The following is a 16,354-nucleotide window of genomic DNA, read 5'->3' on the forward strand; positions in this document are numbered from 1 at the left end:
CCCACCGGGGCCTCACGTGTACCTGGTAACTCTGGTCCTCACCTGGGCCTCATCTGGACCTAGTGACTCTGGTCCCCACCTGGGCTTCACCTGGATCTGGTGACTCTGGTCCCCTCCTGTACTTCACCTGGATCTGGTGACTCTGCTCCCCACCTGGAACTCTCCTGGACCTGGTGACTCTCTTTCCAACATGGACCTCACCTGGATCTGCTGACTCTGGTCCTCAGTTTGGCCTCACCTGGACCTGGTGTCTCTCGTCCCCACTTTGAACTAACTCAGAACTGCTGAATCTTGCCCCACCTAGGCCGCACCCAGACCTGGTGACTCTTGTCCCCAGCTATGCCTCAATTTGCCCTAATGAATCTGGTCCTCACGTGGGCGTCACATGCACCTGGGACTCAGCTGCATAGAGTGGCTCTGGTTCCCACAAGGGCTCAACTGATACTGGTGAATGTGGTCTTATTCTATGCCTCACCAGGACCTAGTGATTCTGTTCCCCATCTGGGCCTGCATGGCCCTAGTGACTCTGGTCCTCAACCTGGAATCATTGGGAACTGGATACTCAATGCCACACCTGGGCCTCACTTTGACCAGGGACCTCTGGTCCCATTCTGGGCCTCAAACTAAACTGGTTACTCTGGTATCTCCTCTGGGCCTCACCCTTACCTGGTGACTCTGGTCACCCTTGGGCTTCACTTGTACCTGGTGAATCTGGTCCTTAGCTGGTCCGCACCTGGATCTGGTGACTGGTCGCCACCTGGGTCTCACCTGGACTTGGTGAATCCTGTTGCCACCTGCACCTCACCAGGACCTTGTGACTGTGGTCCCACCTGGACCTCACCTGGATCTGGTGGCTCTGGTTCTCATATGGGTCTCTCCTGGACCTGGTTCCTGTGGTCTCCATCTGGCCTCACCTGGAACACAATGACTCTGATCCATATTTGGTCCTCTCCTGGACCTGTTGACTCTTGTCCTTACCTGGGCATCATTGGGACCGGGATACTCTCTTATATACTAGGGCCTCACCTGGACCTTGTGACTGTGTTCCCACCTGGGCCTCACCTGGACGAGGTGACTGGTTCCCACAGGGACCTCACCTGGATCTGGTGACTCAGGTCCTAATATGGATATCATGGGACCTGGTTTCTGAGTTCCACATCGGGGCCTCACCTGGACATAGTGATTCTCGTTCCCCTCTGGGCCTCACCCTGACGTGCTGACTCTGGTCCCCCCCTGGATATCACCAGAACCGGGTGACTCTGGTCCCCCTCGGGACTCACCCGGAGCTGGGGTCACTGGTCCTCAACTCGGCCTCAACAGGACCTGGTGAATCTACTCCTCACTTAGGCCTCTTCTGGACCTTGTGACTCTTTTCCCACCTGGCAACAATGGGACATGGTTACTCTGTTCCGCACCTGGGCCTCACATGGACATGATAACTTTGCTCCGAACTTTGGCCTCAACTGGTCCTGATGACCTTGGTCCCCCAACCGAGGCCTCAATCTGGACCTGGAGACTGTCGTCCTACGTGGGTCTCACCTGGACCTGGTGACTCTCGTTCCCACATGAACCACACCTGGACCTGGTGACTGTGGTGTACTTGTAGACTCACATTTACCTGGTGACTCCGGTCCCCACTAGGGCCTAACCTGGATCTGGTGACTCTGGCCTGCAGGTTGGCCTCACCTGGACTTGGTTAGTGGGATGCCACCTGGGCCTCACACATACCTGGACTCAGGTCCCCACGTGGGCCTCTTGGACCTGGTGAATCTGGCCCTTACCTGTTCTTCTCCCAGACCCGGGGAATCTGGTCACAACCTGGGCCTCATGTGGACCTGGTGAATCTGGTCCCCATCTGGGCCTAACCCAGTCCTGGTGACTATATTTCCCACCTGGAACTGATTGCTCTGGACTCTTTCTTGGCCTCACTTGGAACTGGTGACTCTGATCCTATCTGTGCGTCACCGAGACCTGGTGACTCTGGTCCTCACCTGGGCATCATTGGTACCTGGTTACTCTGTTCCACACCTGAGCCTCACCTGGACATGATGTCTCTGGGACCTCTCTGGGCCTCACCCTGACCTGGTGATCTGGTCCCCATCTGGATGTCACCTGGACCAGGGGATTTTGGAACCCCTCTAGGCCTCAACCAGTTCTGGTGACTCTTGTCCTCAACTGGGCCTCATCTGGACCTAGTGAATATGCTCCATCTGGGCCTCATTTGGACATGGTGACTCTGGTCACTCACTGGGCATTATCGGGAAATGGTTCCACTGCATGGCCTGCTGGTTTGCCTCACCTGGACCTGGTAACTCTGGTCCCTAGCTGGGCATCATCAGGACATGGTTCCTCAGCATGGCCTGCAGGTAGGCCTCATCTTGACCTGGTGAGTGGAGTTCCCACCTGGGTCTTACCCATGCCTGGTGACACAGGTCCCCACGTGGGCCTCACTTGGACCTGGTGAATTTGGTCCTTACCTAGTCCTCACCCGGAACTGGTAAATCTGGTCACCACCTGGGAATCACCTAGACCTGGTGACTTTGTTCCCCACCTGGACCTGATTGCTGTGGACACCTTCTTGGCCTCACCTGGAAGTGGTAACTCTGATCCTAACTGGGCCTTTCCCAGATCTGGTGACTCTGGTCCTCACCTTAGGACAATTATGACCTGGATATTCTGTTCCACACCTGAGCCTCACCTGGACATGATGACTCTGGATCCCCTCTGGGCCTCACCCTGACATGGTTACTCTGGTCCCCATCTGGATGTCACCTAGACCAGGTGAATCAGGTACCCCTCTGGGCCTCAACCAGATCTGGGGCCTCTGGTCCTCAACTGGGCCTCACCTGGACCTAGTGAATATGCTCCATCTGTGCCTCATTTGGACCTGGTGACTCTGGTCCCTACGTGGGCAACATCGGGACATGGTTCCACATAATGGTCTGCAGGTTGGCCTCTTCTTGACCTGGTAACTCTGGTCCCTACCTGGGCATCATCGGGACACGGTTCCTCTGCATGGCCTGCAGGTTGGCCTCACCTGGACCTCGTACCTCTGGTCCCTACCTGGGCATCATCGGGACACGGTTCCTCTGCATGGCCTGCAGATAGGCCTCACCTGGACCTGGAGAGTGGGCTTGCCATCTGGGCCTCACCCATACCTGGTGACACAGGTCTCACGTGGGCCTCACTTGGACCTGGTGAATCTGGTCCTTACCTGGTCCTCACCCGGAACAGGTAACCCTTGTCACCACCTGGGAATCACCTGGACCTGGTGAATCTGGTCCCCATCTGGGCCTCACCCAGTCCTGGTGACTTTGTTCCCCACCTGGAGCTGATTGCTTTGGACTCTTTCTTGGCCTCACCTGGAACTGGTGACTCTTATCCTCTCTGCGCGTGACTCAGGCCTGGTGAATCTGGTCCTCACCTGGGAATCATTGGTACCTGGTGACTCTGTTCCACTCCTGAGCCTCACCTGGACATGATGTCTCTGAAACCTCTCTGGGCCTCATCCTGACCTGGTGACTCTGGTCCCCATCTGGATGTCACCTGGACCAGGTGATTCTGGTACCCCTCTAGGGCTCAACCAGATCTGGTGTCTCTGGTCCTCAACTGGGACTCGGCTGGACTTAGTGAATATGCTCCATCTTGGCCTCATTTGGACCTGGTTACTCTGGTCCCTACCTGGGCATCATGGGGACCTGGTTCCACTGCATGCCCTGCAGGATGGCCTCACCTGGACCTGGTAAGTCTGGTCTCTACCTGGGCATCATCTTGATATGTTTCCACTGCATGGCATGCAGGTTGGCCTCACCTGGACCTGGTAAATATTCTCCCTACCTGGGCATCATCGGGATATGGTTCCACTGCATGGCCTGCAGGTTGGCCTCACCTGGACCTGGTGAGTGTTATTGCCACCTGGGCCTCACCCATACCTGGTGACTCAGGTCCACGTGGGCCTCTTGGACCTAGTGAATCTGGTCCTTACCTGGTGCTTTCCCAGAACGGGGACTCTGGTCACCACCTGTGCCTTACCTGGACCTGGTGAATCTGTTACCCCTCTAGGCCTCAACACGATCTGGTGACTCTGATCCTATCTGCGCGTCACCCAGACCTGGTGACTCTGGTCCTCACCTGAGCATCATTGGGACCTGGTGACTCTGTTCCACACCTGAGCCTCACCTGGACATGATGACTCTGGAACCTCTCTGGGACAACCCTGACCTGGTGACTGTGGTCCCCATCTGGATGTCACCTGGACCAGGTGATTCTGGTACCCTTCTAGGCCTCAACCAGATCTGGTGACTCTGGTCCTAAACTGGGCCTCACTTGGACCTAGTGAATATGCACCATCTGGGCCTCTTTTGGACCTGGTGACTCTGGTCCCTACCTGGGCATCACCGGGACATGGTTCCACTGCATGGCCTGCACGTTGGCCTCACTTGGACCTGGTAAGTCTGGTCCCTACATGGTCATCATCGGGACATGGTTCCTCTGCACGTCCTGCAGGTGGGCCTCACCTGGACCTGGTCAGTGGGGTTGCCACCTGGGCCTCACCTATGCCTGGTGACACAGGTCCCCACGTGGGCCTCACTTGGACCTGGTGAATCTTGTCCTTACCTGGTCCTCACCCGGAACTGGTAAGTCTGGTCACCACCTGGATATCACCTGGATCTTGTGTATCTGGTCCCCATCTAGGCCTCACCCAGTCCTGGTGACTTTGTTCCCCACCTGGACCTGATTTCTGTGGACTCCTTCTTGGCCTCACCTGGAACTGGTGACTCTGGTCCCCACCTGGACCTCTCCCGGACCTGGTGACTTTCTTTCAAACATGGACCTCACATGGATCTGGTGACTCTAGTACTCACTTTGGCCTCACCTGGAACTGGCGTCTCTCGTCCCCACTTTGACCTAACTCAGAACTGCTGAATCTAGCCCAACTTAGGCAGCACCCAGACCTGGTGACTTTTGTCCCCAGCTATGCCTCAATTCGACCTAATGAATCTGGTCCTCACGGGAGCCTCACCTGGACCTGGGACTCAGCTGTAGAGTGGCTCTGGTTCCCGCAAGGGGCTCAGCTGATACTGCTGACTGTGGTCTTATTGTATGCCTCATCAGGACCTAGTGATTCTGTTCCCCATCTGGGCCTGCATGGCCCCAGTGACTCTGGTCCTCACCCAGGCATCATTGGGTGATGGACCCAATGATCCTCACCCTGGATACGCTATTACACACCTGGGCCTCACTTTGACCAGGGACCTCTGGTCCAATTCTGAGCCTCAAACTAAACAGGTTACTCTGGTTCCCCCTCTGGGGCTCACCCTTACCTGGTGACTCTGGTCACCCTTTGGGCTTCACTTCGGCCTGGTGAATCTGGTCCTTAGCTGGTCCACTCCTGGATCTGGTGACTGGTCGCCACCTAGTCCTCACCTGGACTTGTTGAATCCTGTTGCCACCTGCGCCTCACCTGGACCTTGTGATTGTGGTCCCACCTGGACCTCACCTGGATCTCGTGGCTCTAGTTCCCATATGGGGCTCTCCTGGACCTGGTTCCTGTGGTCTCCATCTGACCTCACCTGGAACACAATGACGCTGATCCGTATTTGGGCCTCTCCTGGACCTGTTGACTCTCGTCCTTACCTGGGCATCATTGGGACCTGGATGCTCTCTTATATACCTGGGCCTCACCTGGACCTGGTGACTGTGGTCCCACCTGGGCCTCACCCGGACGAGGTGACTGGTTCCCACAGAGACCTCACATGGACCTGGTGACTCAGGTCCTCATATGGGCATCATGGTACCTGGATTCTCAGTTCCACATCGGGCCTCACCTGGAGCTAGTGATTCTCGTCCCCCTCTGGGCCTCATCCTGACGTGGTGACTCTGGTCCCCACCTGGGTATCATCAGAAACGGGTGACTCTGGTCCCCCTCTTAGACTCTCCGGAGCTGTGGACACTGGTCCTCAACTGGGCCTCAACAGGACCTGATGAATCTACTCTTCACATAGGCCTCGTCTGGAACTTGTGACTCTTTTCCCACCTGGCATCAATGGGACATGGTTACTCTGTTCCCCACCTGGACCTCACCTGGACATGATAATTTTGCTCCACACTTTGGCCTCAACTGGTCCTGATGAATCTGGTCCCCCCACCTAGGCCTCATTCAGGACCTGGTGACTGTGGTCCCCACCTGGGTCTCACCTGGACCTGGTGACTCTCGTTCCCAAATGATTCACACCTGGACCTGGTGACTGTGGTGTTCTTGTAGACTCACATTTACCTGGTGAGTCCGGTACCCACAAGGGCCTCACCTGCATCTGGTGACTCTGGCCTGCAGGTTGGCCTCCCCTGGACCTGGTGAGTGGGGTTGCCACCTGGGCCTCACCCACACCTGGTGATTCAGGTCCTCACGTTGGTCTCTTGGACCTGGGGAATCTGGGCCTTACCTGGTCCTCTCCCAGACCCGGGGACTCTGGTCACCACCTGGGCCTCACCAGGAACTGGTGAATCTAGTCCCCATCTGGGCCTCCCCCAGTCCTGGTGACTTTGTTCCCACATGGACCTGATTGCTGTGGACGCTTTCTTGGCCTCACCTGGAACTGGTGACTCTGATCCTATTGTGCATCTCCCAGATCTGGTGACTCTGGTCCTGACCTGGGCATCATTGATACCTGGTTAGTCTGTTCCACACCTGAGCCTCACCGGGACATGATGACTCTGGAACCTCTCTGGGACTCACTCTGACCTGGTGACTCTGGTCCCCATCTGGATATCACCTGGACCAGGTGATTCTGGTACACCTCTAGGGCTCAAGGTGATCTGGTGACTCTGGTCCTCACCTGGGCCTCACCTGGAACTAGTGAATATACCCCATCTGGGCCTCATTTGGACCTGGTGACTCTAGTCCGTACCTGGGCATCATCGGGATATGGTATCACAGCATGGCCTGCAGGTTGGCCTCACCTGGACCTGGTGAGTGGGGTTTTCCTCAACTGGGCAAAATTGGGACCCGGTGACTGTGTTCCACAAGTGGCCTCACCTGGACCAAGTGACTCTGGTCCCCCTCTGGGTGTCACCATGTCCTAGTGACTGTGAACCCCACTTTGGCCTGACTTGGACCTGCTGACCCTGGTTGCCACCTGCGCCTGACCTCGCACTGTTGACTCTGGTTCTTTCAAGGGCCTCCCCTGGACCTGGTGATCCTGGTCCCCACCTGGGTCTCACCTGGACGTGGTGACTCTTGTCACCACCGGGGCCTCACCGGGACCAGCTTACTGTGTTCCACACCTGGGCCTCAAGTAGACCTGTTGACCATGGTCCCCAAGCCAGACTCACATGGACATGTTGCCTCTGATCCCCAACGGGGCCTCACGTGTACCTGGTAACTCTGGTCCTCACCTGGGCCTCATCTGGACCTAGTGACTCTGGTTCCCACCTGGACTTCACCTGGATCTGGTGACTCTGGTCCACCCCAGGACCTCTCCTGGACCTGGTGACTCCTTTCCAACATGGACCTCATGTGGATCTGGTGAATCTGGTCCTCAGTTTGGCCTCACCTGGACTTGGTGTCTCTCGTCCCCACTTTGACCTAACTCAGAACTGCTGAATCTTGCCCCACCTAGGCCGCACCCAGACCTGGTGACTCTTGTCCCTAGCTATGCCTCAATTCACCCTGATGAATCTGGTCCTCACGTGTGCCTCACATGTACCTGGGACTCAGCTGGATAAAGTGGCTCTAGTTCCCACAAGGGGCACACCTGATACTGCTGACTGTGGTCTTATTCTATGCCTCACCAGGACGTAGTGATTCTGTTCCCCATCTGGGCCTGCATGGCCCTAGTGCCTCTGGTCCTCACCCAGGCATCATTGGGTGATGGACCCAATGATCCTCACCCTGGATACTCTATTCCACACCTGTGCCTCACTTTGACCAGGGACTTCTGGTCCCATTCTGGCCCTCAAACTAAAGTGGTTACTCTGGTTCCACTCTGGGCCTCACCCTTACCTGGTGACTCTGGTCACCCCTTGGGCTTCACTAGGGTCTGGTGAATCTGGTCCTTAGCTGGTCCGCACCTGGATCTGGTGACTGGTCGCCACCTGGGCCTCACCTGGACTTGGTGAATCCTGTTGCCACCTGCGCCTCACATGGACCTTGTGACTGTGGTCCCACCTGGACCTCACCTGGATCTGGTGGCTCTGGTTCCCATATGGGGCTCTCCTGGACCTGGTTCCTGTGGTCTCCATCTGGCCTCACTTGGAACACAATGACTCTGAACAATATTTGGGCCTCTCTTGTACCTGTTGACTCTGGTCCTTACTTGGGCATCACTGGGAGCTGGATACTCTGTTATATACCTGGGCCTCACATGGACCGGTGACTGTGGTCCCACCTGAGCCTCACCTGGACGAGTTGACTGGTTCCCACAGGGAGCTCACCTGGAGCTGGTGACTCAGGTCCTCATATGGGCATCATGGGACCAGGTTTCTCACTTCCACATCGGGGCCTCACATGGACCAAGTGATTCTCGTCCCACTCTGGGCCTCACCCTGATGTGGTGAATCTGGTCCCCATCTAGGCCTCACCCAGTACTGGTGACTTTGTTCCCCACCTGGACCTGATTGCTGTGGACTCTTTCTTGGCCTCACCTGGAACTGGTGACTCTGAACCTATCTGCGAGTCACCCAGATCTGGTGACTCTGGCCCTCACCTGGGCATCATTGGTACCTGGTGACTCTGTTCCTCACTTGAGCCTCACCTGGACATGATGACTCTGGAACCTCTCTGGGCCTCTCCCTGACCTGGTGACTCTAGTCCCTAACTGGGCATCATCGGGACATGGTTCCACTGCATTGCCTGCAGGTTGGCCTCACCTGGATGTGGTAACTCTCGTCCTTACCTGGGTATCATCGGGACATGGTTCCTCTGCATGGCCTGCAGGTTGGCCTCACCTGGACCTGGGGTGCCTTGCCACCTGGCCTCACCAATACCTGGTGACTCAGGTCCCCACGTGGGCCTCATTTGGACCTGGTGAATCTGGTCCTTACCTGGTCGTCACCCGGAACTGGTATGTCTGGTCACCACCTGGGAATAACCTGGGCCTGGTGAATCTGGTCCCAATCTGGGCCTCACCCTGTCCTGGTGACTTTGTTCCCCCCTGGACCTGATTGCTGTGGACTCCTTCTTGGCCTCACCTGGAACTGGTGACTCTGATCCTAACTGGGCCTCCCCCATTTCTGGTGACTCTGGTCCTCACCTGTGGACCATTATGATCTGGATACTCTGTTCCACACCTGAGCCTCACCTGGACATGATTACTCTGGATCCCCTCTGGACCTCACCCTGACATGGTGACTCTGGTCCCCATGTGGATGTCACCTAGACCAGGTATATCTGGTACCCCTCTACGCCTCAACTAGACCTGGTGACTGTGGTCGTCAACTGGGCCTCACCGGGACCTAGTGGATATGCTCCCCTCTTGCGCCTCATCTGAACCTGGTGACTCTGGTTCCACCTGGGCATCACTGGGACCTGGATACTCTCTTATATACCTGGGCCTCACCTGGACCTGATGACTGTGGTCACACCTGGGCCTCACCTGGACCTGGTGAATCTGGTCCCCATCTGGGCCTCACCCAGTCCTTGTGACTTTGTTCCCCACCTGGACTTGATTGCTGTGGTCCCATTCTTGGCCTCACCTGCAACTGGTGACTCTGATCCTATATGCGCGACTCCCAGATCTGGTGACTCTGGTCCTCACCTGGGAGTTATTGGTACCTGGAGACTCTGTTCCACACCTGAGCCTCATCTGGAACTGATGACTCTGGAACCTTTCTGGGTCTCACCCTGACCTGGTGACTCTGGTCCCCATCTGGATGTCACCTGGACCAGGTGATACTATTACTCCTCTAGGCCTCAACCCGATCTGGTGACTCTGGTCCTCAACTGGGCCTCAACTGGACCTAGTGAATATGCTCCATCTGGGCCTGATTTGGACCTGGTAACTCTGGTCACTACCTCGGCATCATCGGGTCATGATTCCACTGCATGGCCTACAGGTTGCACTCACCTGGACCTGCTTACTGTGTTCCACACCTGGGACTCAAGTAGACCTGTTGACCATGGTCCCCAAGCCTGCCTCACATGGACCTGTTGCCTCTGATCCCCACCGGGGCCTCACGTGAACCTGGTAACTCTGGTCCTCACCTCGGCCTCATCTGGACCTAGTGACTCTGGTCCCCACCTGGACTTCACCTGGATCTGGTGACTCTGGTCCCCACCTGGACTTCAACTGGATCTGATGACACTGGTCCCCACCTGGACCTCACCTGGACCTGGTGACTCTGGTCCTCAGTTTGGCCTCACCTGGATCTGTTGACTCTTGTCCCCACTTTGACCTAACTCAGAACTGCTGAATCTTGCCCCACCTAGGCCGCACCCAGACCTGGTGACTCTTGTCCACAGCTATGCCTCAATTCGACCTGTTGAATCTGGTCCTCACGTGGGTCTCACATGGACCTGGCACTCAGCTGGATAGAGTGGCTCTGGTTCCCACAGGGGCTCACCTGATACTGCTGAATGTGGTCTTATTCTATGCCTCACCAAGACCTGGTGATTCTGTTCCCCATCTAGGCCTGCATGGCCCTAGTAACTCTGTTCCTCACCCAGGCATCATTGGGACCTGGATACTCTATTCCACACCTGGGCCTCACTCTGACCAGGGACCTCTGGTCCCATTCTGGGCCTCAATCTAAACTGGTTACTCTGGTTACCCATCTGGGCCTCACCCTTACCTGGTGACTCTGGTCACCCCTTTGACTTCCCTTGGGCCTGGTGAATCTGGACCTTAGCTGGTCCGCACCTGGATGTCGTGACTGGTCGCCACCTGGGCCTCCCCTGGACTTGGTGAATCCTGTTGCCAGTTTCGCCTCACCTGGACCTTGTGACTGTGTTCCCATCTGGACCTCACATGGATCTGGTGGCTCTGGTTCCCATATTGGTCTCTCCTGGACCTGGTTCCTGTGGTCTCCATCTGGCCTCACCTGGAAAACAATGATTCTGATCCATATTTGGGCCTATCCTGGATCTGTTGTCTCTGGTCCTTACCTGGCCTCATTGGGACCTGGATACTCACTTATTTACCTGGGCCTCACCTGGACCTGGTGAATGTGGTCCCACCTGGGCCTCACTTGGACGAGGTGCCTGGTTCCCACAGGGATCTCACCTGGACCTGGTGACTCAGGTCCTCATATGGGCATCATGGGACCTGGTTTGTCAGTTCCACATCGGGGCCTCACCTGGACCTAGTGATACTCGTCCCCCTCTAGGCCTCACCCTGACGTGGTGACTCTGGTCTCCAGCTGGATATCACCAGAACCGGGTGACTCTGGTCCCCCTCTGGGACTCACCCGGAGCTGGGGACACTGCTCCTCAACTGGGCCTCAACAGAACCTGGTGAATCTACTCCTCACTTAGTCCTCGTCTGGACCTTGTGACTCTTTTCCGACCTGGCATCAATGGGACATGGTTACTCTGTTCCCCACCTGGGCCTCACCTGGACATGATAATTTGCTCCGCACTTTGGCCTCAACTCGTCCTGATGACTCTGGTCCCCCACCTAGTCCTCAATCTGGACTTGTTGACTGTGGTCCCCACCTGGGTCTCACCTGGACCTGGTGACTCTCGTTCCCACATGAACCACACCAGGACCTGGTGACTGTGGTGTTCTTGTAGACTCACATTTACCTGGTGACTCTGGTCCCCATTAGGGCCTCACCTGCAACTCGTAACTCGGGTCCATACCTGGGTATTATCGGGACTCCGTTCCTCTGCATGGCCGGAAGGTTGGCCTCCCCTGGACCTGGTGAGTGGGGTTGACATCTGGGCCTCACCCATACCGGTGACACAGGTCCCCACGTGGGCCTCACTTGGACCTGGTGAATCTGGACCTTACCTGGTCCTCACCCGGAAATGGTAACTCTGGTCACCACCTGGGAATCACCTGGACCTGGTGAATCTGGTCCCCATCTGGGCCTCACCCATTCCTGGTGACTTTGTTCCCCACCGGGACCTGATTGCTGTGGACAATTCTTGGCATCACCTGGTACTGGTGAGTCTGATGCTATGTGGGCCTCACCCAGATCTGGTGACTCTGGTCTTCACCTGTGGACCATTATGACCTGGATACTCTGTTCCACACCTGACCCTCACCTGGACATGATGACTCTGGATCCCCTCTGGGCCTCACCCTGACATTGTGACTCTGGTCCGCATCTGGATGTCACCTAAACCAGGTGAATCTGGTACCCCTGTAGGCCTCAACTAGACCTGGGCATTTTGGTCCTCAAATGGGCCTCACCGGGACCTAGTGAATATGCTCCCCACCTGCGCCTCATCTGGACCTGGTGACTCTGGTTCTACCTGGGCATCATCAGGACATGGTTACTCTATTCCCCACTGGGACTGACCTGATCCTGGTAACTCTGGTCCTGACCTTGGCCTCTTCTGTCCCAGGTGACTCTGGCTCCACCTGGTCCTCGCCTCTAGCTGGTGACTCTGATCCTAAGCATGGCCTCACCAGACCTGGTGACTGTCTTTCCCAATGGAACCTCACCTGGACCTCATGTCTCTGGTCCCTCCTGACCCTCACCAGGACCTGGTGTCTCTGGTACCCACCAGGGTAGCATCAGGATATGGTTACACTGTTCAGTAACAGTGACCCAGGCGGACCTATTAACTCTGGTCTTCACCTGGGCCACACCTGGACAGGGTGTCACTGGTTCCCACCCGGGTCTCACCTGGACATGGTGTGTCGGATCCCCACCTGGTCCTCACTTGTAACTGGTGATTCTCGTTCCCACATGGACATCATGTGGACCTGGTGGCTGCAGTGTTTCTAGCTTCTCATGTACCTCGTGACTCTGGTCCCCACCAGGGCCTCACCGGGACCTGGTGAGTGTGGTTGCCACCTGCACCTCACCTTGACCTGGTGATTCTGGTCTGCACCTGAGACTACCCTGGATCTGGTGACTCTGGTCCCCATCTGGGCTTCACCTGTTTTTGGGGACTCCGGTCCCCATCTGTGTCTCACATGGCCCTTTTGACCATGGTCCTCAACTGGGCAAAATTGGGACACGGTGACTGTGTTCCACAACTGGACCACATCTCGACCAGGTCACTCTGGTCCCCCTCTGGGTGTCACCGTGCCCTAGAGACTGTGAACCCCACTTTGGCCTGACTTGGACCTGCTGACCCTGGTTGCCACCTACGCCAGACCTCGAACTGTTGACTCTGGTTCTTTCAAGGGCCTCCCCTGTACCTGGTGATCCTTGTCCCCACCTGCTCCTCAACTGGACGTGGTGACACTTGTCCCAACCGGGGACTCACCTGGACCTGCTTACTGTGTTCCACACCTGGGCCTCAAGTAGACATGTTGACCATGGTCCCCAAACCGGCCTTACATGGACCTGTTGCCTCTAATCCCCACCGGGACCTCACGTGTAACTTGTAACTCTGGTCCTCAACTGGGCGTCATCTGGACCTAGTGACTCTGGTCCCCACCTGGGCTTTACCTGGATCTGGCTACTCTGGTCCCCACCTGGACTTCACCTGGATCTGGTTACTCTGGTCTCCAACTGTACCTCTGTTGGACCTGGTGACTCTCTTTCAAACATGGACCTCACATGGATCTGCTGACTCTGGTCCTCAGTTTGGCCTCACCTGGACCTGGCGTCTCTCGTCCCCACTTTGACCTATCTCAGAACTGCTGAATCTTTCCCCAATTAGGCCGCACCCATACCTGGTGACTCTTGTCCCCAGCTATGCCTCAATTCGACCTGATGAATCTGGTCCTCACGTGGGCCTCACATGGACCTGCTACTCAGCTGGATAGAGTGGCTCTGGTTCCCACATTGGGTTCACCTGATACTGGTGACTGTGGTTTTATTCTATGCCTCACCAGGACCTAGTGATTCTGTACCCCATATGGGCCTGCATGGTCCTAGTCACTCTGGTCCTCACCCAGGCATCACTGGGACCTGGATACTCTATTCCACATCTGGGACTCACTCTGACCAGGGACCTCTGGTCCCATTCTGGGCCTCAAACTAAACTGGTTACTCTGGTTCCCCCTCTGGGACTCACCCTTACCTGGTGACTCTGGTCACCCCTTGGGCTTCACTTGGGCCTGGTGAATCTGGTCCTTAGCTGGTCCGCACCTGGATGTGGTGACTGTTCGCCACCTGGTCCTCACCTGGACTTGGTGAATCCTGTTGCCACCTGCGCCTCACCAGGACCTTGTGACTGTGGTCCCACCTGGACCTCACCTGGATCTGGTGGGTCTGGTTCCCATATGGGGGTCTCCTGGACCTGGTTCCTGTGGTCTCCATCTGCCTCAGCTGAAACACAATGACTCTGATCCATATTTGAACCTCTACTGGACCTGTTGACTCTGGTCCTTACCTGGGCATCTTTGGGAGCTGGATACTCTTATATAACTGGGCCTCACCGGGACCTGGTGACTGTGGTCCCACCTGGCCCTCACTGGGACGAGGTGACTCGTTCCCACAGGTACCTCACCTGGACCTGGTGACTCAAGTCCTCATATGGGCATCATGGGACCTGGTTTCTCAGTTCCACATCGGGGCCTTCCCTGGACCTAGTGATTCTCGTCCCCCTCTGGACCTCACCCTGACGTGGTGACTCTGGTCCCCACCTGGATATCACCAGAACCGTGTGAGTCTGTTCCCCCTCTGGGACTCACCCAGAGCTTGGGATATTGGTCTTCAACTGGGCCTCAACAGGACCTGGTGAATCTACTCCTCACTTAGGCCTCGTCTAGACCTTGTGACTCTTTTCCCACCTGGCATCAATGGGACATGGTTACTCTGTTCCCCACCTGGGCCTCACCTCCACATGATAACTTTGCTCCACACTTTGGCCTCAACTGGTCCTGATGACTTTGTTCCCCACACCTATGCCTCAGTCTGGACCTGGTGACTGTGGTGCCCACCCGGGTCTCACCTGTACCTCGTGATTCTCGTTCCCACATGAACCTCACCTGGACCTGGTGACTGTGGTGTTCTTGTAGACTCACATTTACCTGGTGACACTGGTCCCCACTAGGGCCTCACCTGGATCTGGTGACTCTGGCCTGCCGGTTGGCCTCACCTTGACCTGGTGAGTGGGGTTGCTTCCTGGGCCTCACACATAGCTGGTGACTCAATTCCCCTCGTGGGCCTCTTGGACCTGGTGAATCTGGTCCTTACCTGGTCCTGTCCCAGACCCGGGGACTCTGGTCACCACCTGGGCCTCACCTGGACCTGGTGACTCAGGTCCTCATATGGGCATCATGGTAACTGGTTCTCAGTTTCACATCGGGGCCTCACCTGGACCTAGTGATTCTCGTCCCCCTCTGGGCCTCACACTGACGTGGTGACTCTGCTCCCCACCTGGATATCACCAGAACTGGGTGACTCTGGTCCCCCTCTGGGACTCACCCGTAGCTGGGGACACTGCTCCTCAACTGGGCCTCAACAGGACCTGGTGAATCTACTCCTCAGTTAGGCCTCTTCTGGACCTGTGACTCTTTTCCCACCTGGCATCAATGGGACATGGTTACTCTTTTCCCCACCTGGGCCTCACCTGGTCATGATAACTTTGCTCCACACTTTGGCATCAACTTGTCCTGATGACTCTGGTCCCCCCACCTAGGCCTCAATCTGGATCTGGTGACTGTGGTCCCCACCTGGGTCTCCCCTGGACCTGGTGACTCTCGTTCCCACATGAACCACACCAGGACCTGGTGACTGTGGTGTTCTTGTAGACTCACATTTACCTGGTGACTCTGGTCCCCACTAGGGCCTCACCTGGATCTGGTGACTCTGGCCTGTAGGTTGTCCTCACCTGGACCTGGTGAGTGGGGTTGCCACCTGGGCCTCACCCATACCTGGTGACTCAGGTCCCCACTTGGGCCTCTTGGACCCGGTGAATCTGGTAATTCTGGTCTCCACCTGGGAATCCCCTGGACCTGGAGAATCTGGTCGCCATCTGTGCCTCACACAGTCCTGGTGACTTTGCTCCCCACCTGGACCTGATTGCTGTGGACTCCTTTTGGGCCTCACCTGGAACTGGTGAGTCTGATCCTAACTGGGCCTCACCCAGATCTGGTGACTCTGCTCCTCACCTGTGGACCACTATGACCTGGATACACTGTTCCACACCTGAGCCTCACCTGGACATGATGACTCTGGATCCTCTCTGTGCCTCACTCTGACATGGTGACTCTGGTCCCCATCTGGATGTCACCTAGACCAGGTGAATCTGGGACCCCTGTCGACCTCAACCAGACCTGGTGACTCT

This window comes from Canis lupus, chromosome 28 (genome assembly GCF_048164855.1).
Source record: "Canis lupus baileyi chromosome 28, mCanLup2.hap1, whole genome shotgun sequence".
In the NCBI taxonomy this organism is placed as follows: domain Eukaryota; kingdom Metazoa; phylum Chordata; class Mammalia; order Carnivora; family Canidae; genus Canis; species Canis lupus.